This window comes from Octopus sinensis, linkage group LG11 (assembly GCF_006345805.1).
Source record: "Octopus sinensis linkage group LG11, ASM634580v1, whole genome shotgun sequence".
Classification (NCBI taxonomy): domain Eukaryota; kingdom Metazoa; phylum Mollusca; class Cephalopoda; order Octopoda; family Octopodidae; genus Octopus; species Octopus sinensis.
Window position 1 is genome coordinate 56,628,089 of NC_043007.1, and position 27,949 is coordinate 56,656,037.

The 27,949-nt window shown below is 37.2% G+C and overlaps 1 protein-coding gene across 1 annotated transcript in view; it reads left to right on the forward strand.

Moving 5' to 3' along the window:
• The first annotated feature begins 395 nt into the window (after nucleotides 1-395).
• LOC115217655 (gremlin-2-like) overlaps nucleotides 396-27,949 on the forward strand; it is a 112,252-nt gene continuing 84,698 nt past the window's right edge. Inside the window, exon 1 of the mRNA XM_036507508.1 lies at nucleotides 396-417. The gene's annotated coding sequence lies outside the window, so the exon portion shown is untranslated. The remainder of the gene's footprint in view (nucleotides 418-27,949) is intronic.

A 27,949-nucleotide genomic window follows, 5' to 3' on the forward strand; every position in this document is an offset into this window, starting at 1 on the left:
AGTAGTAGTAGTAGTAGTAGTAGTAGTAGTAGTAGTAGCAGCAGCAGCAGCAGTAGTAGTAGTAGTAGTAGTAGTAATAGTAGTAGTAGTAGTAGTAGTAGTAGTAGTAGTAGTTTTATCATTATTTATTTTTGTTGTTTTTCAATCAAGAAGCCTCGTAACAATTTCGAGATGCCGGTCAGTCGGTGCATTTACTCACCACTGGAAACATGATAAAATACATAAACACATAAAAATAAACAAAATCAACACTTTCAGATAAAGTGAGAGAAGAAGCCATGTCTGCTGGTGTGTTCCACAAATCAAACAAGCAAATGTACTAAACCAATCGTATCGTTCAGTTATCTCATTTCCCATTTCAGCCTCTTTCTGAAAAACAACTAAATTTACTAGTCACTTGGAGGACAATATCTTCCGGTAAGTAATTCTGTCCTTAAATCTAAATACATACATGCATACATACATACATACATACATACATACATACATGCATACAACATATTTCTACATGCATGCATATTACAAACGTGTCACACCGACGTACGAACACAAAATACATAGGTATTTATGTGTGCATATGTATGTGGGTATGTTTATGTATGCATGTATGTATATATATATATATATATATATATATATATATATATATACATACATACATACATACATACATACATACATACATACATACATACATACATACATATGTATACATAAATATATATATGTATGTGTGTGTGCGCATGTGTGTATATATGAATGTGTATTTATACGTACACACACATGCTTGCCTATATAATTCTTTTTATATACATACATGCATGCATACATACATACATGCATGCATGCACGCATGCATACATACATACATACATACATACATACATACATACATGTTTTTGCTCTTACTGGCAATTAAATACCTTGAACAAGACTGTTAGCTTGTAAATAGAATTCACCTCATTACAAGCACTCGAACCAGTTTCCGCTTCCTCCAGCCACGTTTTACGTGCTGATATTGACCTGTAAATGTTTGCGAAGATCACCAGCCGTATCTATAACATCTATCTAAATTAACCGGTAAATTTCACTCAATCTCTGATCAATCATGCTTTGCGTCATCGTACTTTGCGTCATCCGTTTTTAGCACCCTTTTGTTTTCTATTTATATTTGCTTGTTTCATTGTATCATCTATATACTATGTTTAATAGAAACATAGGTGCAGACGTGGCTGTGTACTAAGAAGCTTGCTTCCAAACCACATCTCCGGGTTCAGGTCCACTGCGTGGAACCTTGGGCAAGTGACTTCTACCACACCCTTAGGCTGACCTTGTGAGTATATTTCGTAGACAGAAACTGAAGGAAGCCCGTGGTATATATCTATGTGTGTGTATGTCTTTGTCTTTGTGTCTGTCCCCACCGCATGACAACCGGTGTTGGTGTGTTTACGTTCCCGTAACTTAGCGGTTCGGAAAAGAGACCGATAGAATAAGTGCAAAGCTTTTAAAAAAATGTACTGCAGGCGATTAATTCGACTAAAACTTCTTCAAGGCGGTACTCCAGAATGGTCGCAGTTGAATGACTGAAATAAGTAAAAGATAAAAGATAGGCATTATTAAATGTACATACTTAAGATATATTCGAGCTACTTTTACGGATTGTTCACCACACCGACATTAAACCATTCAAATTTCATAGATATTTCATTGTAACACTATCCTTAGTATGTCCGTTTTAGCATTTAATAAGCCACTTTTCTTTCATAAGCAAGTGTTTCCCGCATTTCTTGGATAAATGTTTTACAAATTGGACTTAAGGAATTCAGTGATGTTGTTTCTTCAATCCATGAAAGTGACGCTGATTGGAATCCAAACAAGGTTTTCTAAACTTTACAAAAGCATCGTCTTTGGCTGAGGCAGGACTCAAAGTCACTTTTTGTCGCTTGCTAATCAATACCCTATTGATTCTATGCGGTCACATTTTTATACACACACACACACACATGAAGATATAACGCTCTCTCTCTAACTCTCTTTATCTCTCTCTCTCTCTCTCTCTCTCTCTCTATCTATCTATCTCTGCCTCTGTCTCACACTCACACGCTAACACACATCCATACACATGCAAATTTAAAGAACATTACAAGTCGAAATAGAAAAAATGCACAGATGAAGGACTGTAGGAATCTGTAACGGCGATTGAGCATAGCCAAAATCTAAAAAAACAGAGTGTGTGTGTGTGTGTGTGTGTGCTGCGCGCGCGCGCGTGCGTGTGTGTATGTGTGCGTGTCTGTGTGTGTCTATGTCTGTGTGTGCGTGTGTGCGTGTGTGTGTACATGCGTGTTTATGAGAACGAATATATAAATTGCATGACATGCGTTGGATACTTTTCTCCTGTATGTACACTAAAATATATATTTGTATGATGTCAATGGATTATATATTTATATCTATTTTTTAACTATCAGGTCATCCCATAAGTTCTGTCCGATTTTACTATTTTTTTAAACTGAATGAAATGTAATAGTATTTTAGAATGTCTAATGGAATTAAAAATTAGTTTTATGCATTTGTGTATATTTAAACTAATTAAATATTATTTTACAGAATAATAGAATTAAAATTTCTTTAATTAAAACCCTTTCTAACATGGAAGTATCCAAAGAGCATTTGAGGCACATAATGCTTTATGAGAACAAAAAAAGGAAACTCTGCAGCCGAAGCGACTCGGATCATAAACTCAGTTTATGGGAAAGAATGCTTCAATAAAAGAACTTGCAGAATATGGTTTGCAAAATACAGAAGTGGAGATTTCGGCCTTGAAGATGAAGATCGAACCAGTTGAGTTGATGCTAAGCTCCTTGAGGCATTACTTGAAGAAAATCCTGCATTATCAGTTGAAGAATTGGCAATAAAGCTTAGTTCAAACCATACAACTGCTTATCGTCATCTTCAACAACTTGGAAAGGTTCCTAAACATGGAAAATGGGTGACTCATGAATTGTCCAAAAGCAACCGCAAATCCCGAGTTGACATCTGCTCTTCTCTCCTTTCTCGCGAACTCATTTTACCCTTTTTGGATAGACCTCTGACTGGTGACGAATAATGGATCTTCTATCGAAATATTAAACGTCGTAAACAGTGGCTTGGTAAAAGAGAAAAAGCTGAACCACAATCGAGAAGGGAACTTCATGGGGAAAAAGTTATTTCTATCTGGTGGGATTGCAAAGGAGTAATTCACTTTGAATTATTACTACCTAATGCAACGATCAATGCTCAAGTCTACTGTCAGCAATTAGAGCGCTTGAACCAAGATTTGAAGAAAAAAGGACCCGCTTTAGTGAATCGAAAATGAGTGATGTTTCGTCAAGACAATGCGCGATACCACATGCAAAGATCACATCACAGAAGATCGTAGAGCTTAGGTGGGAAAAATTCCTCATCCACCTTATTCTCCAGACCTTGCTCCTTCAGACTACCATTTGTTTCATAGTTTACAGAATCATTTGGGGGACATATTCTTTCGCAAGCATGGAGGAGGTCGAAACTAACATTTCAGAGTTCTTCGCTTGAAACCAAAAGAGTTTTACATTGATGGGATTAAAAAGCTTGTAAATAGATGGAAGGAAGTCATAGATAATCAGGTAGAGTACAATGATGATTAAATTTCAATTAAATATAACATTCGATCACTTGTTTTCTTTATTCAAAATTCGGAAAGAACTTTTGGGATAACCTGATAAATCAGCGATTGATAGTTTTCTAGCACGTTTGGTTTAATCGAGCACTTGTGCATGTATGTATGTATGTATGTATGTATGTATGTATGTATGTATGTATGTATGTATGTATGTATGTATGTATGTATGTATGTATGTATGCATGTGTGTATTATGTACATTACACATCCTTACAAAGTATTCACTCATCCACAGAAATATCAATATATTTTCTTATAGAGTCGTGAAGACAGGACATTTTCCAAAGCAACATTTTGTAGGGTGTACAAATTCGAAGGAGATTATTTCTTTTGTTTTTTACTAACTTTAGGCAAAGAACTGTATCTATGCTGAATTATCTTATTCATACTTACAATTGATGATATCAGCTCCAGTTTCCTACTGGTTGCTACTTCATCGATTGTGGGAAGATGTAATGTAACGTATGCTTAAACAAGCTTAAGGTAACCCGCTCGTAGAGCGGGTAAGAGTGTGGTTGTTACTTTCTGTTGCCTCCTTTATGTTTTTTATCACCACATTCTCCCTCTTTGTTTCTCTCTCACTTTCCCACTCTCTTACTCTTCCTTTCTCTCGGACTCTCCCTCGCTTTCTATTTCTATCTTTCTCTCTCTATCTCCCATTTATAAACAACAAAAATCTTGAGTAAGTTGAGAAAGAAAGTATTTTGAAAGATCAATCATAAATATCAGGTTGTGACAACGGAAAGGTCTGCTTCAAGGCAGACAGCAAAACACTAACATTTAAAAGGGACAGACGAACTTGCAAGCGGAACAAAAATTAAAAAAATATTGGAAACCAAAGTTAGAAGGGATAGAATCTGAGGATAGTCACAATGGCTGGCATTTCTTAACGACGGACAGTAACGTAGTGGCAGTTTAACGGCAAGCGTAAAATTTTGAACTTGATGTAAAAGAAAATTCCTAAACACTAAGTTTTGAAGTGATTCTTTCTCACGACAGTAGACTCACCAATGCAAGTATTCAAAACTTCTTCATCATGGACGGCAACACATTGAAGATTTAAAGGTTGGCGCAAATTTTTTAGCTTGATATAACAGAGAATTCCTAAACACCTGCTACTGTAAATTTTAATCCCCTTCCAGCCCCATTTAGACTCCTTTCCACATTTTGGTTAATATAACCCGATTTCATTCAGGTCAACTCGGGCCACATTTTATAAGATGAGGAATTTTGTCTTAGAGGTCACGCCTTTCATTTGAGGAAAAAAATAGTTGCCATGCAAACTCGCCAGCACTTTTAACATAGGTGTGCATATTTTCACCTCAACCGACCACATAATGCACACATTATATATATATATATATATATATTATATATATATATATATATATATAATATATATATATATATATACATATATATATACATATATGTATGTGTGTGTGTGTGTGTGTACGCATTATATATACAAATGTATACAGATTATATATATATATATTATATATATATATATATATAAATACAGATATATACACTTTGTATATATACATTATATATACATATTTATATCTAGAACACACACACACATTTATAAATTAACCCAATAAATATCTGATTCATAATATTTGTTCTCATAATAATAAAACTCTCTATGAATGCAGAAAGACATACAGAGGGAGGGGAAGGCGGTGGGGGAAAGAGGGACAGCGCGGGCGAAGGCAGCGAGGGAAAGATAGTAGTATCTATCAAACGTCGTTATAGAGAGAAAGTGATGGGAAGGGAGGAAACAGAGAGAGTCGGAGGAAGACATGCAGATAAGAGAATGAGAGGAGACTTGTCAAAGTGTGCGTTTTTTGCCCTAGTAACGACACCTTTTAACATAGGGATTTCTAACTTAGCCCACTCGCATCCTCACCTCATTTTACATGTCCCTGTAAATTTTGGAGTCAATCCAACGGGATCTAGTGGCCTTTAACCCGTTCCAGTGCCCAAACCAGACAAACAAACTTTTCGCATTTCAGATTTATAGATATTGATGTGATTTAAAATTGGAAAACAGAAAAATGCAACCAGAATACAAGGTATTCTGTTTGTTGTTCTACTAATCCTAAATTATGTTTTATTATTCATTATTATTATTATTATTATTATTATTATTATTATTATTATTAATTATTATTATTATTGTTGTTGTTGTTGTTGTTGTCGACTTTGCTTTCCGTCTTTTCTTGGTCGATGAAATAAGTACCAGTTGAGTACTGGGTATGATGTAATCGACTGCCCTACCACTTAAAATCCTGGCCTCGTGCCAATAATAGAAAGAATTATTATAATTTTATTATTGTTGTTGTTGTAGTTGACTGCTGAAATATGACAGTGGTGACGAGTAACAAAGTGCGTTACTACACACTTTTCTGTAGCTCGCCTGTTTGACCGTGTTTTCACCCTTGGGTAAGTCTTGGACTAAAGTTGATCATTGCATTTTACCAACTGGACAATATGGCCGATGAAAGTCCATCCTCACGGCGGGAGTGTGTGACAATAGTCTTGGAACATTTATAGACGTATACCAGAACAGTCTGAACAGTTTCATCAGGGATTATTGACAATTTCCGAAAAACCTTTGCCCTCACAATGCTACACGGATGTATTCGAAACATTCGAAACAAGCTCAATAGGCACGGAAGCGTCAGTAGCCGAACCTGTTTAAGAAGCGTGTTTTCCTTCAGTGTCTGTGCTGGACAGATTTGTGACTTTGTGTCAAGCTTCCAGCGTCTATGTGATTGACAGTTTCTGGCTATCAGCTTTTGGTAAGGAAGATTAACTAGTTTTTCTCAACTTAAAGATTAAGAATGCTCTGTGGTACACGAGGTTAAAAAAAAATTGATAAACTAATGAACTTTTTTTCCTTTCTGGTCAAGCGCTCGTGTATTTCTTTAAGTACCATTTGAAAATGGAAGAATGGATGAGAATAAAATGCTATCCTCTTGTATTTTTTCCGAAAGGTAGGGAAAGGCAGTGAAATATGTGAGGTTAAATGATTATGCAATTGTAAACAGAAATAAAGGGACTGCGTGGATGATAATGTTGGGGTCTTTGATGCAGTAGAGTAACCTGAAGCATTGTGTGGTGTTTTCCCACTAAATGTCTATCCCCGATCCATTGGACATAATTTTTATGCTATTTTATTGTTATATATTGTTTTTGCTGTTTTCGAGCATTTGCAGTCTGTGTAAACCCCATTGTTCTTTTACTGTCCCCAAAGTCCTGAAAGAAATTATCACCATTCTTAAAGCTATTATGTGCTATATTATCCAGCAGAGATGTTCTTTTCAGGTTTGGTGACAACAAGTTTCCTCATATCTCAAGAGTCTTTGGATGCATTCAGAATACTAGATGGCACTTTTCTGCTGGTTTACAATGCAAGCCTCAATTCCATTATCCTTTAGCCTCCCAGGCAGCAGTTTGTAGGTTGTACAGGAACAATTGTCATCTTAAACTTCCACAATCTCTTCATCTGTCTGGCTGGGTCCTACTATTTCTGTCTTCTCAATTTCTTATCATGGGATATTGCAAAGTCTGTGATCTTACACTGTTTTTTTGTTCCCCCACCCTTTTTTTCTTTTACCTGTTAGTCTTCTGCAATCACACCTGGTCATTTTGCTTCGAAAATATGGTCAGTGTTTTTGGAAAAATCCCATAAAATTCTCTAATTATTAATCTCCATTACAGCCTCTAGCTCGTGTTCATACCACTTATCTGATGCTTTGAATCTACGCACTAACTAGTTAATATTCCAATCGATTCCTTTACCGACACATTCACGCCTGCGTTTATAATCCTTTTTTTTTTCTTATTCATTTTTTTGCGCCAGCATACTAATTTCACTTAGAGATAATTAATATTTACTTCTCCTTTCCGGCAGACACTGCGTCTGCTTGAGTTTTATCAATCTTTGCCTTTATCAAATTCGTTTTAATAGGTTGTCCTTAAGCAGTTATAATTAGCGATTCGGTTTCTCGCTTCAGGTTTCCATCTGTCTGCCATAAACAGCATTCTTTACTTCCAGTATCTTCGCTTTGTTGCATGAATTGGATATCTGATTCCATTTCTTTCGAAGTGCTTGTTCTATTGTTCTTTTTCCTGTTCTTGAATACTCCTACTGTTTCAGCAACTTCTTTTTGGATATTTCTAGCCGCCGATAGTATTCTTCCTTCGCGACATATAACAATTTTTCAACCCTAATATCGCAGATGGCGACTTCGACGTTTTATCATCTTCAGCAGCCTTCATATTGGTTTCGGCGTGGTGTGCGTTCTGCATTGTGAGCAGCTTCCTAGTTTTATATTATACCCTGCCTTTGCACATTTTAGAAAAGGAATAGAATACATTAATACTGACATAGCCCATGTTTTCATTGCTTTAATGACTCTAATTTTGTTCCAAGCAACTTTCTAATTCTTCTCTTGTATTCTTGGAGACTTTTTCTCTCTCATTTCTCCTTTCCTTACACTATTGTCCTGGGTATCCTAAGTACTTGTATCCCTCATTATTTCTCTAATGTAATGATATCAACTTGTAATTTTATACCGCCAAACATTATCTCGCGTACACCTATTTACCCCATTATTATTGTTGCTGTTGTTATTAAAGTGGTGAGCTGGCAGAATCGTAGCGCGCCGGACGAAATGCTTATCGACATTTCGTACGTCTTTACGTACTGAGTTCAAATTTAGCTGAGGTTGATTTTTCCTTTCGGGGTCGATAAATTAAGTACCAGTGAAATACTAGGGTCGATGAAATGTCTACCAGTTATATATTAGTCTTCTTCAAATTGACTACTGCCTCTTCTAACATTTTGTGGCTTTGCTGCTATGTAAAAGCAATAACATATAATTTTGATCATGTCTCTGACATAATCGATTAAATTTATTTCAAATTTTAGCACAAGGCTAGAAATTTAAGGGAGCAGGTATGTCGATTACAGTGACCCCAATGTTCAATTGGTACATATTTTATCGGAATTTGAACTGAGAACGTGATGACGGACGAAATGCCCCTGAAATTGCTGGCCTTGTACCAGAACTTGAAAATATTATTTCTTTATGATGAGGAAATGTATATTAATTAAGATTGCTCTTTCTATGACTGGCAGATGGAATGCGGGAATGTTTAGATATCATTCCCAATGCTTCGTTGTACTATGTTGTTGATAAAGACAGAATGCTTAATGGCTCAGACCTCGACCGTCAAACAGGTACCATTAAACATTACTATTTACTGTTGTAAGTATCAAGGTCCTTCTCCGTAGAAAAGCCCCTCTCCCTAATCTTTAATATAAGAATCAATGGTTTGCAGGATATTCATTTTATCAGTTAAATTTCAACTTTATTTTGGTCAGGTCACTCCAAACATTATTTATCATATTGCAAGTTTACATTGACGCATCTATAAACACGCAATGTGAGCGAGCCAGTGGAAAAGTTTCCACGACGTTGCTCGAGCTCTAAGAAATAGCAGCCAAATCTCCATCAAATAACATTGCTCCGCCAGTGTAGTGCCAGATGTATAAAAAATACGAGGTCATGGCTGGAATACCTTTCATCATAGATTTTCTCTAAGAAGGTTGATCAGGAGACATGCCTGCATTTATGCCACCACCGCCGCTGTTGCTACTGCCGCTGCCGCGTCTGATTTACTCTTGCTGTTGCTGTTATTGTTGTTGTTATCACTTAGCTCCAAGTTATCCTTCATTGAAGATTCTTATAATCGAAGTCATACCAGCCAGCCATGACCATCTCATCTTTCTATTTGTTTACAACTACATTATTCAATGTTTCCTTTTTCTTGTAGACTATAGATTGTGATTCGAGTGAAATGTGAATGCTATTTGTAGCAAGTTGTTCGTCCACGTAAAGGTTCTTACTTGTCACTGTTAATGCTGCCGTAAAATTAGACTCCGATATCAAACAATACAAAAAAGGAACGAACGAGGGAGCTTTATACGAAGCCGCTTGAACGACTAAAAGAGCAACTATGTCTCTCTTAAATCACATCGTCTGTAATATAAAGTAGAGCATATCGATAATGAATTCACTACCATAACAAACAAAGTGATGGGATTATCACAATTAGATCTCTTCTGACAAGGGATGACCTGAAGCTAAACCTGAACGATCAAGACAACAACAAAGGAATTTTAAGGCCTTCAAAGAGTTTTAAAGAATCTTCTTGCAGTTACTGACGATTTCCTTTTATAAAATGAAAAAGGATGAAAAATTTGACTGCAGCAGCTTCATCGGCAGCAGCAACAGTAGTAGTAGTAGTAGTAGTAGTAGTAGTAGTAGTAGTAGTAGTAGTAGTAGTTTAGGAATAGTATAACACTTTAATGCTGCATATGTTGAATTTCCTGTGAATGTGCGTTTGTGTGTGTGCGTGTGTGTTGGGGGTCTGTGTGTGTCAGTGTGTGTGTATGTGATGGGGAGTTATATGGAGAACGCAAACCACGTGCACAACGGATGTTAATGTTGGCCTGGTAACTGCTTCAACTAACACATATTATTAATATCACCAACACCACTAACACTACCACCACCACCACTACCACCACCACCACCTCCACCAACACCATCACCACCACCAATACTACTATCTCTATCGTCCACAAATTGCAACACCTTTACCATACCGACAGTACCACCATCATTAAAATTATTTCCATATCCTAAGCCCACGATCACCATTACCAACACGACTGCCTTTAATGCATCTACTACTATCTCAGTTGCTCAACAAGACCTCGGCTCTCCATCATCATTATCATCATCATCATCCTCGTCGTCGTCGTCTTCGTCACCACCATCATTAAAATTATTATCATTACCATTACCACCACCTTCAATATAATCAAGCACTACAGACATGGCTGTGTGGTTAAGAAGCTAACTTTGCAACCACATGATTTTAGGTTCAGTCTCACTCTCTCTCACCTTCTCCTCTCTCTATCTCCCACTGTCTTTTTTTCTCACTTACATTCACATAATGCTCTTAATTGCTTCGAGGGTCAAAAATGTTATACTTTTCTCCACACAAACACACATACACACACACACAAGCACACAAACATACATATACTTATATGTATACAGAGTTGGCAAAAAATCACCTGACAGTAAATCAAAACCATTTAATTCCAAGATATATTTATGTTTAACAACTGAATGAATTTAATATAAGCATCTAAATATGTAAGATCGTGAAAATTGTTCAAACTGGGAGTCATTCTTGACCGATACATTTTTGCATTCGAGTCAATACAGAATTACAGGTAGTATTTATGGATTTTGATTTACTGTCGGGTGATTTTTGTAATATGTAATATATGTATATATATATATAGCATATCATATATGTATATATATATATATAATATATATATATATATGTGTGTGTGTGTATATATGTATATATATGTATATATATATATATATGCTTGTATGTATATATATATATAAATTCAAATAAACGAATGAAATTAACGAACAACAAATGGACGTGCACAAGGACTGTATTAGTTTCACGCTCGGTTAAAAGAGAGAGTTGACGTTTCGAGCATAGCTCTCTGTCGGAAAGCAGAAAGGAAAAAGTCCAAAGAGGGAAGATAAATCGCCAACAGCATGTGTGTAGTTACATTGCTGAAATTATATATATATATATATATAGAAGTATCGAAAGTATCCCCCGAATCATAGGCTCATAAGGCCAGTTTCCCACATTCTTCGAGGCTTGCACATTTATTTCAGGCTGGTCTGTCGCAGGATTACTGATTACTCTTTTTTTTTTTGTCAACTGAGTAGACTGGAGGAACATGAAATGAAGTATTTTATTCAAGAATACAACGTATCACCTGGTCAACGACGTTCTTACGATCATAAGTGCAACAACCTAACCACTAAGCAACATGCCTCCATATACATACATATATACATACTTACATACATATGTATGTATATACACATGTATATATGAATGTATAGAGACATATATAGATATTCAATAAGCACGTGTATATGTGTATATACATGCATTCTCTGTGAATGTGTGTGTATGTTCATTATATATATATATATATATATATATATATATATATAATCCGTTCTGTCTGTTTGTCTGTCTGTGCGCTTATAACTCGAGTATTGTTCAACCGATCGTGCATAAATTTTAAACATGGATACATGTGAGAGCGGGGCGTTCCGTAATCTAAAAAGATTTTCAGAATTGTGAGTTTCAAAGTGAGAATCACCATTTTTATAATCTTTTTGTCCTGTTTGTTCCGCTAATAAAAGCAACAAGGGGAGAGCAGGGTGACAGTCAGACAAAACCGTCGCTATGCTGTCTCGCTTCTTTCCTTTCTTTGTCTCTCTTATGATGTCCGAATATATTTTGTGTTAAGATTGGTTATCAATCAGTTATCCTTATTGAGAAGAAACAATCAAAAGTAAGCATCACATACAATCACCAAACATCTCCACAAGATCAGCAAATGCATGTTGCAGCAGTTAATGCTGGATCATTAATCAATGTTTTAATGATTAGACAGAGGTCCAATAGAATAGCTCTCAGAAACAGACTACGTACAAATTCGTTCTTCACAACTCCTGAAGCTGTTTTCAGATATGATACATCCCATGCTTATAAATATAATAACTCTGTCGAAATTGGTGTGCTAAACACAAATTATCGTTTCTCCAGAGCTTTAAAATTTTCAAATGAAACAAATGGTATGTGCTGCTCAGGCGGTCAGGTAACATTGCCAGCACTACCTCTTCTCAACCTCTTATGGATCTTCTAGAAGGCACTTCCATCCAGTCAGAGGATTTTCTGAACAATATCAGACAACTACATTTCAAATGACATCGTTTGGTGCCTCAAAGAAGATAGATAAACATAAATTTATGCCGACGTCAAAGTTCAGGGGCAAGTCTTTCCCCTCATTGGTTCCCTGTTACCCCAAAACGAACAACCACAGTTTCCTCCAAATTTACTTTATGAATGATGTAGGACAACAAACCTGAAGGAGGTGTTAAAATTTCAGATGATAAGTCGTGTTAGACACAGCGCCGACTGCTGCAAAAGAGAGTATCTCCGCTGACAGCTTTTCGGTGCGTTCAAAAATCACATAATCCCCACCTCACCCCCATTTTTCATGACAGGTTAGGGCCTGATACACTCTAAACAGACGCATAGCATGTTGCTTAGTCGAATTCGCCCATCATTTACTCCACAAATGTTTTGTTGTCAATGCTGCACTTTCCCATATTATGTATTTCAACATAACTTGTTTGTATATATTATATACAAACTACTCCATTTTAATCCCGAGCAACGCCGGGTATCTCTGCTAGTTATATACATACATACATACATACATACATACATACATACATACATACATATATATATATATATATATATATATATATATATATCTGTAAATGTAATATGTGACAATTATTCGGTAGCCAAGATAAAACACCGGGTTTCGGATGCCGAGGTGGAAATCCACGCCACCATCCCTTCATAGCGTTTTTCCGATGGTTGGATAACTGAAAAGATGGTGGCGTGGATTTCCACCTCGGCAACAGAAACTCGGAGTTTTATCTTGGCTACCAAATAATTGCCACATATTACATTTACAGATAAATTCCTCTATTTACGTAATATCGAGGTCTCTTTCTTTTGTTATCTTACCGTTTTTATCAATACATGTATTAATTATATACATATATATGATGAATATATAGCGATAAATTATCCAAGTGGGTACCGTAAGTGCTCTCATGTACAATCTAGGTTTCGACTAACCACATCTGGTAGCAAGAAGCATGAAGGCTTGTTTAGAGTGAACAATTTCGCTGTAATGCTTTTAGGTTCGCTTCACTGAATTATGAAAATTTTCTGGGAGTGTAAATCCAAAACAATTACAGAAAATACGGAGAGTTGTACATCTACAAATTTTTCTTTTAATTTCCTCAGTTAATCATACTATATAATTAACTGTTAAAATTAAAAGAAAACTTTGAAAATGTATCAGTTTCCGTATCCTTTGTAATTGCTTTGTATTATATATATACATATATATCTAGATTCCTTCCTCTCTTTCGTCCAATCTTTCCATCCAGCCCTCCACTTCACTTCCACTATCTCCAACACCTCTGTCTCCTTCCTCGACATTTCGGTTAGCATTCTTCACTCCACTCTTACCACCTCCATTCACTACAAACACACAGACTCACACTCATACCTCAACTTCTCTTCCTCACACCCAGAACACACCAGCTTTCCATCCCCTATTCCCAATTCCTCCGTCTACGTAGGCTCTGTAGTGACGACCATGACTTTGAGACTCAGTCTCAACGTATGGCTCACCACTTCACCCTACGTGGATACCCCCTCACCACTATCCACACCGCCCTTGCCAGAGCACGGTCCGTGGACCGTGTATCTGCTCTCTCTCCCCGAACCCCCCTGTAGTCCTCCTCCCGCCTCCCTTTTCCCCTCACTTACCACCCCACGACCCTACGTCTCCAACGCACCATTCTTCGAGCTTTCGTCATCTCCAGTCCGACCCGTCACTTCACACCTCTTCCCTAACCGACCCCTCCCCCTCTTCAAACGAGCCCACAACCTTCGAGACCTTTTGGTCCATAGCTCCTTCCCTGACCCTACCTCCCAACCCTGCTCGTTCCCCTGCTCCCGCCCACGTTGCCGCACTTGCCCTTACCTCTCCAACACCACCCGCCTCACTAGCACCCACCATCGACCCTATCCCATCATCCACTCCTTCACCTGCACCTCCAGTAATATATCTATTGCATCTCTGCTCTCTCTGCAATTCCTTGTACATCGGAACAAACGGGACGCCGCTTGGCTGACCGGTTCGCGGAACACCTTCGTGACATCCACCTTGCGAACGACACACCGGTCTCACGCCATTTCCGCTCCACCGGTCACTCCTTGCAAACCTATCTGTGTTCGTTTGTCCTTACACAGAGGCCATCCGGATTCCCGTTTGCGCCGCGAACAGGAATTAATCTTCTCTCTTCTCTTCGCTCTTATACGCCATTTGGTCTCAACTCTCCCCCCCCTCCTCATCTAACCCCCCTCTCCCCCTCCTCAACCTATCCTTTCTCACCCTGACCCCTACTTCTTCAGTCCTTCATCCTTCACCCTACTCCCCTTCCCTTCTTCCCTCTTCCTCCTCCCTCTTCCCCTTCCCTCTGCTCCCTCACTTCCTCTCTCCCCTTCTCTCTCCTCTCTCCCCCTCTCTCCCCCTCTCCCTCTTCCTCCTCATCCCCTCCTCCCCTTCCATCTCCCCCATCCTCCTCCTCTTCCCCCTTCTCCTCCCCCTCTTCTTCCCCTCCCCCTCTCTCCCCCTCTTCTCCCCCTCCCCCTCTTCTCCTCACTACACCACATGACTTTACACATCACATCACATATGATGTGCCATACTAATACACACACCAACTAATACATACTAATACGTACTAATACATCCTAGTACATACTAATACTTACACCACCCTATACAACACACGTCCAGACCCCGCATACGCACTTATCCTCTCTCACACACCCACACACACCTATACATACCAATACGTACTAATACATACTAATACATACTAATACATACACCACCCCCATACATACGCACGTCCAGACCAATCCTACGCACTAATACTCTCTCATACACACACACACACACACCACACACCCTTATACATACTAATACATACACCAACCCTATACATACACACATCCAGACCCCTCCCACGCACTTTTAGCTGGTCCCTCAACCCTTTTATCAACCCTATTATCTCCCCTTATTTCGCTCTAGCGTCTCATGTTTGATCTTTGACCTCTGGCCGAAATCAGATCGCCATGTTGATTCGTTAGCTACTGCACGCATTTTTTTCTCTCCTTCTTACTGTGTTTTTCTCTCTCTGTGTATCTTTCTGTTGAAGAGCGTAGGCTCGAAACGTTAAAGACTTGTTTTATTTATATTTCCTGAGCGCCATACTAATACAATTGTTCGTTTGTTTTCCACCTGCCTTCGTCTTTTGTCTATTTTCATAAAGCTTCCCGTTATATATATATATATATATATATATATACATATATATAGATAGATAGATAGATAGATAGATAGATAGATAGATAGATAGATAGATAGATAATATATTATATATATGGTATGTATATAGGATATATAAGTAGTAGTAGTAGTAGTAGTAGTAGTTAGTAGTAGTAGTAGTAGTAGTAGTAGTAGTAGTAGTAGTTCCAGGCCATATCTCACGCATACTCTGGAATGCATCATTAGAGGTGCTTACGGCGTCGCAAGGTGCTTCACGCCTTTCAAAATCAGATCCCTTCACCCAATTGACCTAACCAGAGCTGATCTAGTCCCAGCTTATATTCCAATTGGAGCAAACTACCGGTTTGCCCTTTTTATCCAAAGCCACCTATGATAGCCTTCCTTGCATCTTTAAGTTAGAATTTATGGCCGTTCTCTTTAGTACAGCATTCCGTCGAGGTCGACTTTGCTTTTCATCCTTTCGGGTCGATAAATTAAGTACCAGTTGCGTACTGGAGTGGATCTAATCGAATGGCCCCCTCCACCAAAATTTCGAGCCTTGTGCCTGGAGTAAACGTTCTCTTTAGTATACCAGAAATTCCGAGACCAGTCAAAGCCTTGTAGAATGAACGAGCCCAGAAAACACCGGCCGTTGAATTCAGTTGGCTCATGATGTACCTGTCGGCTCTAGAATATATCTTAGTCAACGCTGTTTCGTGCAACCATATCTTTGTGTATGTATGTCTATGTGTGCATATATATATATATATATATATATATATATATATATATATATATATATACATATATATATATATTCCTTAGTCATTAGATTGACCATGCGGGGCATCTCGATAAGGTATTTAGTGGTACAAATCTTAGAACTTACTTTAAGTCTGTTACTTTTTCTATGTCTCTTTTGTCGAAGCACTAAGTTACAGGGACGTAAACAAACCAACAACGATTGTCATGTGATGAGAAAGACACAGATACATACATATGTATATATATATATATATATAATATATATAAAAACTATGTATGCTTATGTTTGTGTGTGAGTATCTATCCATCTATCTATTTTGTATGTATGTATATATATAAATATATATACATACATCTATATATATATAAATATATATATATATATATATATATATATATGTATATATATTTAATATATATATATATATACATACATACATATGTAGATATACATATATATATATATATATATATACATATATAAACTATGTATGCTTATGTTTGTGTGTGAGTATCTATCCATCTATCTATTTTGTATATATATATATATAAATATATATACATATATATATATATATATATATATATATGTATATACATACATATACGAGGGGCGTTCAATAAGTAATGCCCCTGACCCACTTCCCATAGCAGTAGAGCAACGACACTTGGCACAGTTATTAGTCTTTTCCTACATAGGAACTACCCAGAGTTATGCATTTCTCCCATCGTTTGATACAGCTCTGGAGACCGTTTTTGTAGAAGACCCCAGCTGGGTCCTCCAACCACGACGACTTCAGAAATCAAGGCTGCATCATCTGGAAAACGCTTTCCTTTCAAAATCAACTTCATGGCTGGGAAGAGGTGACAATTAGAGGGTGCAAGGGGAGGAGTTCATAGCTGCACGCCTGTGCTTCTGATCTGGCGACACGCGAGTTGTGGACCGGAGCGTTGTCCTGCAGGAGGAGGATGCCTTTGCTGATCTTGCCCCGCCTCTTGATTTTGATAGCTTCTCTTAATTTCCTCAAAAGTGAAGCATAATAGGCTCCTGTAATTGTGGTACCCTTTGCCAGGAAATCTGTCATCACTACTCCGTCCTGGTCCCAGAAGACTGTGAGCATAACCTTGTCAGCGGAGGGCTGCACCCTTGCCTTCTTTGGAGGAGGTGAGTCACGGTGCTTTCACTGCATCGACTGGGCTTTGGTCTATGGATCATAGTGATGGACCCAGGTTTTATCCAGTGTGATCAGTCTTTTGAAAAATTTTGACTCATCTTCTTGGCACATCTCCAAATTCATCCTCGAGCACTCAACGCGTTCTTGCTTCTGGAAAGGTGTGAGCAACCTGGAAATCCATCTGGCAGACACCTTTTGATATGCAAATGGTCATGAATGATAGTTTCCACAGACCCGGTACTAATCTTGACCTACGGGCTATTTGGCGAATAGTTATGCGTTGACCTTCCAAAATGGCAGCCTCAACTTGACGGACAGACGTCTCATCAACGGCAGAAGGGGGCGACCAGATCTGGGAGCTATTTCCACAGAGTTCCGACTATGTTTGAATTCACAATGCCAGCGTTTTACAAGGTCATATGATGGGGCATCATCACCATAAGTTACTTTCATTTCATCAAAAGTCTCCCGTGGTGTGCGTCCTTTCAAATACAAAAACCAGATCACTACTCGACACTCAACAGGCTCCATTTCACACTTGACTCAGTTCGAACACCTGTAAACAGAAACCACAATTAGTTCAGAGCTGTAATTCGCCACTTAATCTATAGAGATATAAATAAGTGCACATGCAAAATTTCAGCTAGATCAAACAACTGCAAGTGGGTCAGGGGCATTACTTATTGAACGCCCCTCGTATATATATATATATATATATATATATAGATATATATCACAATCAAGGAACGGCCATAATAGGCCATTCACCCACTAGAAATAACAAAAAAAGCTTCAAACGCAAAAAAACATTATTCCGTAACCAGGAGAAAATTAAAAAACATTTCCTGAAATTCCTTATACGATGCACCGTTTCTTCTACTGTTTAATGGTAAACTAACCTGATTAAATTAAATCAAGCCAATCTACATAGGCCTATATGGCCGTTCTTGATTGTGATATTGAACTAAAAATGGTTATGACTATTAATTTTTCCCCACTAGGCCGCTGGGGGCAAAAGAATTCTACAAAATTTTTTTTGCCTCCCTATATTGATGATATTATATATATATATATATATAGGCATTGTCTTCACCGTTGGTAACACTTTTCTTTCTATTTCTCCATAGCTTTCGGCTTCATGTGCCCGAGCTTTAATTTTTTATTAAACCTATTTAATTTATCCCTGCAGCTTGTTTGTTGTCACCATCTGTTTCTTTTGCGACCTCACACAATCTTGTCTGCCAGGTTTTCTCTCCCTATATACACACGAAGCGGCTGTTCGTACGACACATGGCAATCGTTTCTAGCAACCAATACTTTAAGTATTTAGTCTTTCAATAAATTGAGCATGAACACATATTTAATCACCAACAGCAAATAAAAATATAATGCTGTTGTTCTTTAGCCTAATGAAATTCTAGCTTCCATTTTTGATCATAACGTTTTTTGTATAGGTAGAATTTTATAGCTCAACATTATTCATTTTGAAGACGGTGCGATTTGAGCGTTATTTAGGGGCTACATGTATATAGTAGAGGCTGTTTTATGGTAACAAGAAATAAAACTGGATCAAGAAGTAAAATATTTCTTGAATCGCTGCTCCTTCGACAAGAGAGTCAATACTACTTTCTAGCTCAGTTTAAGGAGGCGCCGAAACGACTGGACAATCGAGGAACATTAAGTCAAAGTGGAGATGATAGGAAAAGATAATTACTCTCAGGGTGTTGAGATTCTGAATAGTGCCTCCATCATGGGTCCCCCTTAATGATCTCAGCTCTTCCATCTTAGATCGCCTTTAATGATCTCAGCATTGTTTAAGAACAAGAAAAATATATTTTAATGTGCGGAGGTAAGTAGAGACGATAACCCGCCGATAAAGTGTTTTTGGATATATTATTGATGTTATCTTCATTCATGCAGTGAAATGGAGATAATATACCATATATACATATATACGCACGTATACAAACACACACACACACACACACACACACACACACACACACACACACACACACACACTCACACACATGTATGTTTGTGTATAATATGTACAAATACGTATATATAGTATATACATATTTATATATATTCTAGGAACATATATAAACATTTATATAATGTATGTATTGTACATATATATGCTTCTGAATATATAAATATATATATAGATACAAGAATTTATATATATATGTATGTGTGTGTGTATATGTATATATACATATATACATACATATATATATATTTATGTATATACGTATACATGCAAATATGTGTGTGTGTAAATACACGCACACGTATAGTGATATATATATATATATATATATATACATATATAATATATGTGTGTGTATGTATGTATGTATATGTATATATATATTCACACACACATACATGTGCGTATATATGTATGTATGTATACATATATACATATATATATATATATATATATATATATATATATATATATGAGTGAGTGTGTACATAAACACATGTACATGCACGCATACACACACATAGACACATACACACGCACACAATATCGTATATATATATATGGACATATATACATATATACATAAATATATATTTATATGTATGTATGCATATATATACGCATAAATATATATATGTATATAACACACACTCACATGTATATGTGTGGGGGTGGGGGATAGATATCACTTTGGATAATGACTTTTTATTACTTTATTTTTATTACTTTTTGTATCTTCTTTATCTTAGTCAAGGTGAGCGTAAGAAAATATTTAAAAACAATAAATGTATAAATTTAACAAACAGGACAACAAAAAAGTGGCAATAATAAGTAGAACCTATCTAATTGGGGACCCGCGTTTTGTGAACCACTTAAAAACGCAGTCGGGTCGCTAAATCCAGCGCCACCTAGCAGTCTTTGCCCTTATACTGTCTGTTCGTTCTATCGTTATGATCAAGACAGCTGGTTGGAATACAGATCAACTCTTCCGTTCCCAGCTAGACAGCTGTGCTTGTCGCATGACAAACAATCACTTCTGCTATACAAGTGTGTGTGCCTGTGTGTGTGTGTGTGTGTGTTGTGTGTGTGTGTGTGTGTGTGTGGTGTGTGTGTGTGTGTGTGTGTTCCCGTGCCCTCTGCTCTCTCTACATCTCACTATGTGGACGTACACAATGATCGCAGTGTCTGACAGATTTCCTATTGCTCTTGTATTGGTTACTGCACTTTTCCAAAATCTTTTCACATCTTTAATAATATACCTTATTGAGTCCAGGTCAATACGTTCAAAAGCTTCAAAGAAACATCTTTTTCTCAATTCCTAGCAGGTTATGTCCCACCTAATAGGCTAGCATATTAACGCACGCACACACACACACACACACACACACACACACACACACACACACACACACACACATACATGTATAAAATTCTATTCTTTTGGGGGGCATTGGATCTCGAAACACATAAAGCTATAAATAATAACATGTAGATTATTGGGTTGAAAATCCCATATATCTATATGTATATATATATATATGTATGTAATGGGATGTCCATCGATCGACGATGACGATTCTTTTGTTCGATAAGCTCCATTATTTGCTCCGAAATAAACGTGCAATTATCCGAGAATTCCACATATACGTATACCTATTTCTTTACTACCCACAAGGGACTAAACTCAGAGAGGACAAACAAGGACAGACAAACGGATTAAGTCGATTATATCGACCCCAGTGCGTAACTGGTACTTATTTAATCGTACCCGAAAGGATGAAAAGCAACGTCGACCTCGGTGGAATTTGAACTCAGAACGTAGCGGCAGACGAAATACTGCTAAGCATTTCGCCTGGCGTGCTAACGTTTCTGCCAGCTCGCCGCCCTTATAGAGACATACACATATATCGTTAATATAATCCTCAAGTAGATTCGGCATAAACGCATCAAGTAGGGGTGTGACAAGGCTGTACCATTCGAATTTCAGGTGTAATCCACCTAATGGGGCTTCTATACAGTTATCCCCTGCCCAGTTTCACTCAAAAATTATAGGTGAACGCGATGCTACAGAATACGTCTTTTGCCCAAGTGGGATCGAACGCGAGATCTCATGTTTTGGAAGCAAACTCATTATCTATTTGGCTACATTGTGCAGAGATAGATAGATAGACAAATAGATAGATAGATAGATAGATAGATAGATAGATAGATAGATAGATAGATAGATAGATAGATAGATAGATAGATAGATAGATAGATAGATAGATAGATAGATAGATAGATAGAGAGATGTACAAGAACATATATGTTTTTATGTATACATGCATAGTTAAGTACCATGATAGATCGCTAGCCACTACACATTCTTTATTTTCTCTCCTTGTTTCTTTGTGTTACTTTCTGTGGAAGAGCGTAGGCTCGAAACGTTAAAGACTTTTTCACTTCCCGAGCGTTATACCAATACATCTGTTTGTTGTCTACACCACCTGTCTTTGTCTTTTGTTTTGGTTTTTTTTTTGTGAATTCTCCCCCTACGTATATAATATATACATAATGCAATATTATGTGAATTCGTTTGTTGAAACACATCTTATTGTCTCGGGCGAGTCATTAAGCAAATATCAATAACACGCATCGGTTCAATCACACACCTTAATTATTTGTGACCGAGGTTGACTTTGCCTTCCATCCTTTCGGGGTCGATAAATTAAGTACCATTGAAACATTGGGGTCAATGTAATCGATTAGTCCTCTCCCCCAAAATTTCAGGCCTTCTGTCTTTAGTAGAAAGGATTATTAGTCAGTTGGTTAAATATCTATCCAAATTTCACGTACAAAAAAATAACAAAAACGATTGACTGTTTAACCATCACATTAAGCAGATGATCCATTAGTTAGTTGGATAGATATCTAACCAATTGACTAATAATAAAGAAATTCAAACAGCGTGTGTGTTATTAATATTGGTTTAATGAATCTTGAGAGTGGCATTGTGCCGGTAATAATAAACACACGCACGGTCCTTTAGTGCTATTGTTAGATAATGGTTTAGTTACTCCGTTAACCAATTTATCGATCAGCCGTTTTTTACTAGTTTTTCAAACTCATGTCAAACAGTTAATCGTTCAAATGTTCAGTATTGTTAGTGTTGTCATTTCTTCTTTTGTCAAATAATTATTTCATCGCATTGTTGCAATCTCTTCAGTGACACTTCCATTTGTGTGTGTGTGTGTGTGTGTGTGTGTGCGTGTGTGTGTGTGCGTGCGTGTATGTATACATATATACATACATATATATATACATACACATACATACATACATACATACATACATACATACATACATACATACATACATACATACATACAGAGAAATGGCAACAGTAACAATACTGAACATATGTGATTGAAAAGCAAGTAAAAAACGGCTGATCGATAAATTGGTTAAGGGAGTAACTAAACCATTAACTAACAATAGCAATAAAGGACCGAACCAGTGCGTGTGTTAATTATTACCGACATAACGCACCTCTCAAGGTTCAATAGTATATGTGTGTGTGTGTGTGTATGTGTGTGTGTGTGTGTGTGTGTGTGTGTGTAGGCGCGGGGGTGGCTGTGTGCTAAGAATTTTGCTTTCCAATTACATGATTCCGATTTCAGTCTCACTCCGTGGTACCTTGGGCAAGTGGCTCTACTGTAGCCTTCTGCCGTCTAAAGCCACGTCAGTTGATTTGGTTGACGGAAACTTAAAGAAGTCTATTTATGTGAATGTATTTGTGTCTGTGTTTGTTCCCCAACTCTCGCTTAGAAACCGATGTGTCTAAGTCCCCGTTATCTAGCGGTTCGCAGGAAGATATCGATAGAATAAGCACCAGGCTTACAAGGAATAAGTCCTCGGAAACTGAAAGAAGATTGTCGTATATAGGTGTATAATATGAAGAGAAATATATGAGACAAACAGGAATGAGTTCGAGAAAACTAATGACACTGCATTGAGAATAAATTCGTTTACCGGGCTACAGACATCTCTCAGTGAACATATTGACACATTTGCTCGGAATCGTCGACTTCAACAAAAATTGTTTTCCTTTGTATAAGTGTAGTGAGGGCATAGTGTGGTGTATAACAGCAGTTAATTGAGATAGCATTCATTGAAATATATAGCGACAGCCCTATGAAAAAGTGTATTTGTTAAAATTGAATTTATAACTAGTATTAAGTGGAAAATATTCCACTATTTCCTCCCCCACTGCCATTTTCTTTTAATATCAATCATTTATCACATTTCATGTCATTGCAAACAATTATTTACGAAATGATGATGTTATAACAATATCACTAACAACATAGACATGAAATCATGAAGTTCTTACATCATTAATTACGAAGTCATGAATGTCTTTAAAAATGTGAAACTGGTAGATTATATGAACATCCCATTTCGTTCATGAAGCTTTGTCATAAACATTTCAGTACATTTACTTCTATATATATTTAGATACACACGCACACACACGCGCGCACCCACCCACATGCACATATATATATATGTATATACAAATAGATAGGAAGGTAGCTAGATATATACATACATATGTATAACATATGTACACACACATACACAGCTTACCCACCTACCTTCATCTTATCGCCTTCTCGTGTATGTGTGTGTGTGTGTGTGTGTGTGTGTGTGTGTGTAGGCGCGGGGGTGGCTGTGTGCTAAGAATTTTGCTTTCCAATTACATGATTCCGATTTCAGTCTCACTCCGTGGTACCTTGGGCAAGTGGCTCTACTGTAGCCTTCTGCCGTCTAAAGCCACGTCAGTTGATTTGGTTGACGGAAACTTAAAGAAGTCTATTTATGTGAATGTATTTGTGTCTGTGTTTGTTCCCCAACTCTCGCTTAGAAACCGATGCGTCTAAGTCCCCGTTATCTAGCGGTTCGCAGGAAGATATCGATAGAATAAGCACCAGGCTTACAAGGAATAAGTCCTCGGAAACTGAAAGAAGATTGTCGTATATAGGTGTATAATATGAAGAGAAATATATGAGACAAACAGGAATGAGTTCGAGAAAACTAATGACACTGCATTGAGAATAAATTCGTTTACCGGGCTACAGACATCTCTCAGTGAACATATTGACACATTTGCTCGGAATCGTCGACTTCAACAAAAATTGTTTTCCTTTGTATAAGTGTAGTGAGGGCATAGTGTGGTGTATAACAGCAGTTAATTGAGATAGCATTCATTGAAATATATAGCGACAGCCCTATGAAAAAGTGTATTTGTTAAAATTGAATTTATAACTAGTATTAAGTGGAAAATATTCCACTATTTCCTCCCCCACTGCCATTTTCTTTTAATATCAATCATTTATCACATTTCATGTCATTGCAAACAATTATTTACGAAATGATGATGTTATAACAATATCACTAACAACATAGACATGAAATCATGAAGTTCTTACATCATTAATTACGAAGTCATGAATGTCTTTAAAAATGTGAAACTGGTAGATTATATGAACATCCCATTTCGTTCATGAAGCTTTGTCATAAACATTTCAGTACATTTACTTCTATATATATTTAGATACACACGCACACACACGCGCGCACCCACCCACATGCACATATATATATATGTATATACAAATAGATAGGAAGGTAGCTAGATATATACATACATATGTATAACATATGTACACACACATACACAGCTTACCCACCTACCTTCATCTTATCGCCTTCTCGTGTATGTGTGTGTGTCTCTGTGTGTATGTGTATGTGTGTGTATGTGTGTGTGTGTGTGCGTGTGTGTGTGTGTGTGTGTGTGTGTGTGTGTGTGTGTGTGCTTAACTGTGTCTGTGTACGTCTCTGTGTGATTAATCTCGTGTCGGAAATATTTCTCCAAAAGCTGTAATAGCTAATATTACCCTATTCGCTTAACATCTGACGTTTTTTTATTCGAAGAGATGACAGGTTTATGAATTAGTTGGTGCCGGCTAATGTTGATTAGCATTCTAAACGTTGGCATATAGTAAACAGAAATATCCTATATTACATGAGATAAGAACCATATAATGCCACACACTACAGAGCAGTTTGAAAAAAATGAACAAAACGAACAAAAAAAAAACAAGAATGAAAACATTGTTTTGTACGTGATCTCTGTCGTTGTCTGTTGTGTTCTGTGTCTTAGGGGGCACTAGAATGATAGGTATCTCTTCAACGTTAAATAACAGTGTTGAAATCTCTTGAAAATAAAATATTTTTTTCTTAATCTTTACTATTATACGAACAATTATAGTTTCCCTCAGTTACTAAGGACGATTTTATACTATAATATCATAAGAGATATCTAGGTTGGTTAATTGTGTATTTATTTTGCCGAGTGAAGGACCACTGGTTGTTTCCTATCATCATCGGCATTGCAATTTGTTTGTCCGTAAACAAAAGACTTAACTGGTAACAGCCCATTCTAAGAATATTATTTATTACTTTACATTCCCGCTATGTCACAAATTTATAGAACAGATCGGAATAATCGATTGGTTTGACCTTAATACATGACTAAGCTTATTTTTATCTACTTGACACGAGTGAATTCAACCTCGTCGCATTTGTAACGACAAAACATGACAGGGATATTTGATATTCTTTTCTACTCTAGGCACAAGGCCCGAAATTTTGGGGGAGGGGGCCAGTCGATTAGATCAACCCCAGTACGCAACTGATACTTAATTTATCGACCCCGAAAGGATGAATGCAAAGTCGACCTCGGCGGAGTTTGAACTTAGAACGTAAAGACAGACGAAATACCGCTATGCATTTTGCCCGGCGTGTTAACGTTTATGCCAGCTCACCGCCTTACAAGGGGTGGATATTTCATATTGTCACTACTGTCTCATTACTGTTATATATTAATTAGCTTGCCTCTGATTCATTTAAAGCATGTTTATGTTTACTTATTTATCATTAAATATGGGGAAATCTTGGAAGGACTTGTGCCAAACCATGTCATTAAAAGTTACACAAACAGCAGAATGGTGCGCCGCTGCATTGTGCCAACGATCCCAATATCGCCATCAAGATACAGGACCAGATACTGCAACATCTTGGGTTTCAAGGGCCTACAGTTCTTCAATACTCTTCCAAAAAGCCTGAGAGATCTGCATGGTGTGGATGTAGGCTTCTTCAAAACAAAACTGGATCTCCTCCTATCAAGCCTTCTAGATGAGCCTACTTCACGCCAGGAAACGCAGTCGAGGGCAGCAGCATCAAAATCCCTCATTCACAAAGGCCACATATATAGGGTATGAGAGGTATTGGTGTCAAAAAGACCCAAAAGGTGTCGGGTAATGCTAAGTATGTGCTATGGATAGACCATGGTTATGTTCCAGGTTCGATAATGATACGAATGAAGAGTCCAACATGGGTCATGTATTAGCATGCATGTATAAATTGACAGAATGAGATAAAAAAAATCCAAGGCTGTAAATAGTTTTCAGAACATTTATAAAGAAAAGGGCTTACAGCTGTTTCCGGGATATTTTATATATCCCTTCATCAGAGACGGTGCGAGAAGGGATATATGAAGTATCCCGGAAACAGCTGATTGATTGATTGATTGATTTATTGATTCTAGTTTCAGCTTATGAGCTGTGGCCATGCTGGGGCACCGCTGTAAGACCTTTTCTTTATAAATGTTCTGAAAACTATTTATAGCCTTGGATTTTTATCTCATTCTGTCAATTTATATATGTATATATGCATAGATACATCTAATATAGGACAAAATTTTTCGAAAAAAATTCTATCAATGGCCAGCATATGGAAATTTCTGTCGGCTTTCTTTGAAACACGTTCTTGTAGTGATAAATTACATGGTTATTGACGCAGTGTCTATTTTAGGCATATTTTGGCATTAGAAATTTTTTTCTTTTGCCCTTACTTATAAATTGTTTATAAATTTAACCTTTAAAGGTATTTTTTAATATGCTGGCCATTGATAGAATTTTTTTCGAAAAATTCTATCCTATATTAGATGTTAATTTAATAGTGTTCACTTCCGGACTCTCTCACTTTACGAGAGCTCTTCGGTTCGAATCGCACGTCTCAAGGTGTGCTAGAGAATTTCTATTTTGGATATATTTGGGGTACTTAATTATGCT